Below are 6000 nucleotides of genomic sequence, written 5' to 3'. Positions count from 1 at the left end.
AAAATAGTCATTTTGTCATGATCAGATACTGTGTCTTTCTAGATGTGTGGTCATACTGTCATATGCATTTTGGCCTCCCAATAGTAGTTAGCACATGAGACACAGCATAAATGATTTTTACTCAGACAAATTATTCCCCCCAAACTATTTTTCCCTGCCAAGAATCTAGAAGTCCTTTTTACCATAGTAAGATCTCCCTTAAACAAGCAGAGAAACAAACAAAAACAAAAGAAAGAAAATATGTTGTCTGAACTGACTTTCTCTTTTAGTACTGTCCAAAAATTCATATTGGCACTGATAATTCTTAGTAGAGAACCCAGATTTTTTAGAATGTGCTTACTTTGTTGTTGTTGTTGTTGTTTTGAGGACTGCCTGTCATCTTCATTTACTTTTTAAAATTTATTTATTTTAGTTGGAGGCTAATTACTTTGCAATATTGTAGTGGTTTTTGCCATACATTGATACGAATCAGCCATGGGTTTACCTGTGTTCCCCATCCTGAACCCCCCTCCCATCACCCTCCTTCCCCATCCCATCCCTCTGGGTCATCCCAGTGCACCAGCCCTGAGCACTTGTCTCATGCATCAAACCTGGACTGGCGTTCTGTTTCACATATGATAATATACATGTTTCAATGCTATTCTGTCAGATCATCCCACCCTCACCTTCTCCCACAGATTCCAAAAGACTGTTCTATGCATCTGTGTCTCTTTTGCTGTCTCACATATAGGGTTATCGTTACCATCTTTCTAAATTCCATATATATGCATTAGTATACTGTACTGGTGTTTTTCTTTCTGGCTTACTTCACTCTGTATAATGGGCTCCAGTTTCATCCACCTCATTAGAACTGATTCAAATGTATTCTTTTTAATGGCTGAGTAATATTCCATTGTGTATATGTAGCACAGTTTCCTTATCCATTTGTCTGCCGATGGACATCTAGGTTGCTTCCATGTCCTGGCTATTATAAACAGTGCTGCGATGAACACTGGGGTATACGTGTCTCTTTCAATTCTGGTTTCCTCAGTGTGTATGCCTGGTAGTGGGATTACTGGGTCATATGGCAGTTCTATTTCCAGTTTTTTAAGGAATCTCCACACTGTTCTCCATAGTGGCTATGCTAGTTTGCATTCCCGCCAACAGTGTAAGAGGGTTCCCTTTTCTCCACACCCTCTCCAGCATTTATTGCTTGTAGACTTTTGGATAGCAGCCATTCTGACTGGCGTGAAATGGTACCTCATTGTGGTTTTGATTTGCATTTCTCTGATAATGAGTGATGTTGAGCATCTTTTCATGTGTTTGTTAGCCATCTGTATGTCTTCTTTAGAGAAATGTCTGTTTAGTTCTTTGGTCCATTTTTTGATTGGGTCGTTTATTTTTCTGGAATTGAGCTGCAGGAGTTGCTTGTATATTTTTGAGATTAATTCTTTGTCCGTTGCTTCATTTGCTATGATTTTCTCCCATTCCTTTGTTGTGCAAAAGCTTTTAAGTTTAATTAGGTCCCATTTGTTTATTTTTGCTTTTATTTCCAATATTCTGGGAGGTGGGTCATAGAGGATCCTGCTGTGGTTTATGTCGGAGAGTGTTTTGCCTATGTTTTCCTCTAGGAGTTTTATAGTTTCTGGTCTTACGTTTAGATCTTTAATCCATTTTGAGTTTATTTTTGTGAATGGTGTTAGGAAGTGTTCTAGTTTCATTCTTTTACAAATGGTTGACCAGTTTTCCCAGCACCACTTGTTAGAGATTGTCTTTTCTCCATTGTATATTCTTGCCTCCTTTGTCAAAGATAATGTGTCCATAGGTAGAATGTGCTTACTTTGAATTATCAGTTGAAATGACAACATAAATCTTCAGCTACATTACCTTCTTACCTATAGAACTACATACCTTCCTTATATATAGAACTGTTCAGTTTGTCAACCATCATTTAATCTTCACAGTAGTTGTGAAACTGAGCAGGGACCCTGTGGGGCCCTCCTGGGTACAAAAGTCTTTCTAGGCCCTCCATGTCTTGTTTATAGGAAAAAGGCTTCAGCCTCTTAGACCTTGAGTTCAAGAGGTGCAGAGTCAAACAGTTAGTGATTAAAACAACAGGACTCCTAGTTTCTCCTAAAGGAATATACATAACAACTTGATACAGATCTGAGTTCTACTACAGGAACTAAGGCCCCCACCCAGGTGGTGGATGGTAACTTCAGGCTGAGCACAAGCACATGGACCTCTGGCTGATTGGAACCAGAAGGCTGATGATTAAGACTTCTGGAGCACTATCTCACCACCAACCAATCAGAACAAAGTCACACACCCTGTGGCTATGCCCGCAAATTTGCCTGAAACCCTTAGGGGAGTTCAGGTCTTTTCCACCGGAGCAGCCCATTCTCTTGGTTTGGCCCTTTCAATAAACCTTTCTCCGCTCCAAACTCCAGCGTTTCAGTTTGTTTGGCCTCTTTGTGCATCCAGCATGTGAACCTGGGTTCAAAAGCAGTTGAATGTGTTATCTACATCTCAGTCAGTCTAAATGAAAGATGAATATCATTTTTTAATTAATCATTATTATTACGTATTTAATTGTGCTACTGAACTTTTGTGTCTAGGAAATGAACAAAGAAGAAATGAGAAAGAGCCAAGGGTTTAGGAAATTAAGAGAATTGTGATAAGCTGTAGACACAGATTATAGACTGAAAACCTGAAGCAGCCTTTCTGCAACTGAGGAAGGATTTTTCTTGCTCGTTGTCCTTTGGTGCTTCAGTGAAGACAGGGTTCTTACAGTGACCACACTGAGTTTCTCAGGGTAAGCTAGTATTGGCAGGTCTTGTCCCACCCACACTTCCTTTAAGCTGTTGCATTCAAGATATAAACAAGACCTTGTTTTCCTCCCTGAGCACTGTGGGTCTTAAACTCTTTCAACAAGCACTTCTTTCTGATGAATGTTCTCCTTCCCTTGAATACCGAGGATATTCGTTTTCAAAGTGAAACATATAGCCATTTATATTCAGCTACTCAACTCTCCTCTTGTTTCAGAAAGGGTCCATGTGAGGGTTATTTTTTTCTGCTTTTTAATTTATGAATAAGTAAGATTTCAGATCAACTGTTGATTTTTACTTTGACATCATGCTTTACTTTTCTTACCCAGCTTAAATGCCTTTAGATTTATGGTGACCTTAGCTAAAGAAAAAGTAGGATTATAAAATGTTGTAATTCAATGTTTCCCATTCTACCCCAGGAAAAATCTCAATAATTCCCTTCCCCCAAGAAAAACACAGCAGTTTGAGAAACCTGTAATTGGAGATTAAATTCAGTAGGTAGCACATGGAGATAATAATGAAATATTAGATTCAACCAACCATCTCTGTACAGATGGGGGACACTTAGAGGTTCTGTCTGTGGGGCTTCCCCGGTGGCTCATGAGGTAAAGAATCTACCTGCAGTGCAGGAGACCCAGGTTCAATCCCTGGGTCGGGAAGATCCCCTGGTGAAAGAAATGGATGGCAACCCACTCCAGTGTTCTCACCTGGAAAATTCTGTGGATAGAACTTTATATCAAGTTCTCACTTCCCAATTACAATTTTAACCAGCAGTACTTTACTTTTAAGCCTCTGGCACTCTTTGCTGTTGATGTAATTGCTAAGTTAGTAGGCAGCAAGAGTTGCAATAGTTACTGTAATGGATTTTTTCACAGTACAGTGGATATATTACTGTATGGTGCTATGGGAATACGAGCTACAGATGGTACTAAGCAGGCATCTGTGGATGGGATGACCAGCCTGGTGATATAACAAGCAACAGCTAAGGGAATGTTTTCTAAAATCTCTCCCATGATAAAGGTATTAGCCATTTTTCAAGCCTAACTAAACCCAGGTGTGGAGACTATTGAGTAAGGGTGGGTAGTCAAGGTTGGTAGAGAAGGAGTGACACCATATGCTGAGAGAGAGGAATTACAAGGCTTGAATTCTCAAGTTTTGCTACAGGTTCAGTGGAAACTTAGTATAGTATCTACATTTCTGCCCCTGAAAAGAAAAAATGCTTTCCAATTGCCACAATAAATATGTGCTGTACATAAATTCTCAATAGCATTTTAGGAACTCTGAAAGGTCTGAGATTTACTGTGTCTGCCACAGTTTCATGAAAGCTGGTAGAAACTGGCAAAATGTTGAGTCAGAGATGAAGGATCATTTATTACTTATAGCAGAAATGGCAAATATCAGCATTTTTGCAACACTTCCCTGAGCCCAGATTCCCACAGAAGGCCAGGTGATAGATATCACAGGTGTTACAACACAGGAAATGAAGCTTAGGAAATTCAAATCTTTGATAATGGACAGTGAGAAAGATTGCCGTTCGTTCGCTCAAAGGGAGACAGGATCTCTGATTTCTAAGGCAGCAAGCAAACCTGCCCCTTGCTCCAGAGACAGACACTACCTCTATTGTCCAAGGTTACTTCCTGCACAAACAAAGGAAAAGGCAGACAGCTACCTCCTTGCAAGACAAATAGAAGCAAGAGACCCATGCAGAACTGTCTCCCAAATGTGCATGGTGTATGTGCATGGTATAACCTCGATTTAAATGAAGCTGTGTTATTAAGGAGCACCCCTCTCCAACCTAATTTCATAAAGATTGCACATTAATCATTTTTTGCTGTGCAACATTGTTACCACAAACCTAGTTGTAACACACATGTATTTTTTAAAGGTAATTGAGTTCTTTTTAAAAATTTTTTAAATTTATTTTTTAATTGAAGGATAATTGCTTTCCACAATTGTGTTGGTTTGTGCCATCTCACAGTTTCTGCACTTAGGCACCTAGGAATGGCTTAAGTGGCTCCTCTGATTAGGGTCTCACAAAATGCAATGAGGATTTTGGCTGAGACTGTGGTCTCATCTGAAATTCTACTGGAGAAAAATATGCTTTTAATCTCAGGTTGTTGGCAGAATTCAGTTTCTTGCAGTTGTAGGACTGAAGAATTTGGTTTCTTCCTTGCTGGGATTAGAGGCCACCCTCATTTCCGAGAGGCGACCTGTAGTTCCTTGCCATTTGGGTTTTCAAATATGGCCACCTGCTTCCCCAAAGCCAGCAAGGGAGAGGTTGAGCAACTCCAGCAAAATGACCACTATGGTGTATGTAGAACAATCACGTTTAATGTATAATATATTAATATAATATATAAACCATTCAGTTCAGTTCAGTCGCTCAGTCATGTCTGACTCTTTGCAACCCCATAAATTGCAGCTCGCCAGGCCTCCCTGTCCATTACCAACTCCTGGAGTTTACCCAAACCCATGTCCATCGAGTCAGTGATGCCATCCAACCATCTCATCCTCTATCGTCCCCTTTTCCTCCTGCGCCCTATCCTTCCCAGCATTAGAGTCTTTTCCAATGAGTCAACTCTTCGCATGAGGTGGCCAAAATATTGGAGTTTCAGCTTCAAAATCAGTCCTTCCAACGAACACCCAGGACTGATCTCCTTTAGGATGGATTGATAGGATCTCCTTGCAGTCCAAGGGACTCTCAAGAGTCTTCTCCAACACCACAGTTCAAAAGCATCAGTTCTGCGGAGCTCATCTTTCTTCACCATCCAACTCTCACATCCATACATGACCACTGGAAAAACCATAGCCTTGACTAGACGGATCTTTGTTGGCAAAGTAGTGTCTCTGCTTTTAAATATGCTATCTAGGTTGGCCATAACCTTTCTTCCAAGGAGTAAGAGTCTTTTAATTTCATGGCTGCAATCACCATCAGCACTGATTTTGGAGCCCAAAAAAATAAAGTCTGACACTGTTTCCACTGTTTCCCCATCTATTTCCCATGAAATATATAAACCATTATATTTGACATATTCTATTGGTTAGTGTCTTCCAATATGTTTATCAAGGGGGCTGGCTGTTGGCTACTTCAGATAATTTATCTGAAAGAGGAAAAGTCTTTCTGAGGAGGGGAATCATTGTAGCTGAGACCACAGATGATGACTCAGTAAGGATAAGGTAGGGGTGAGGAGCA

This window comes from Giraffa tippelskirchi, chromosome 2, assembly GCF_054371585.1.
Source record: "Giraffa tippelskirchi isolate mGirTip1 chromosome 2, T2T-mGirTip1v1.2.pri, whole genome shotgun sequence".
Taxonomy (NCBI): Eukaryota; Metazoa; Chordata; class Mammalia; order Artiodactyla; family Giraffidae; genus Giraffa; species Giraffa tippelskirchi.
This window is presented reverse-complemented; position numbering follows the sequence as displayed.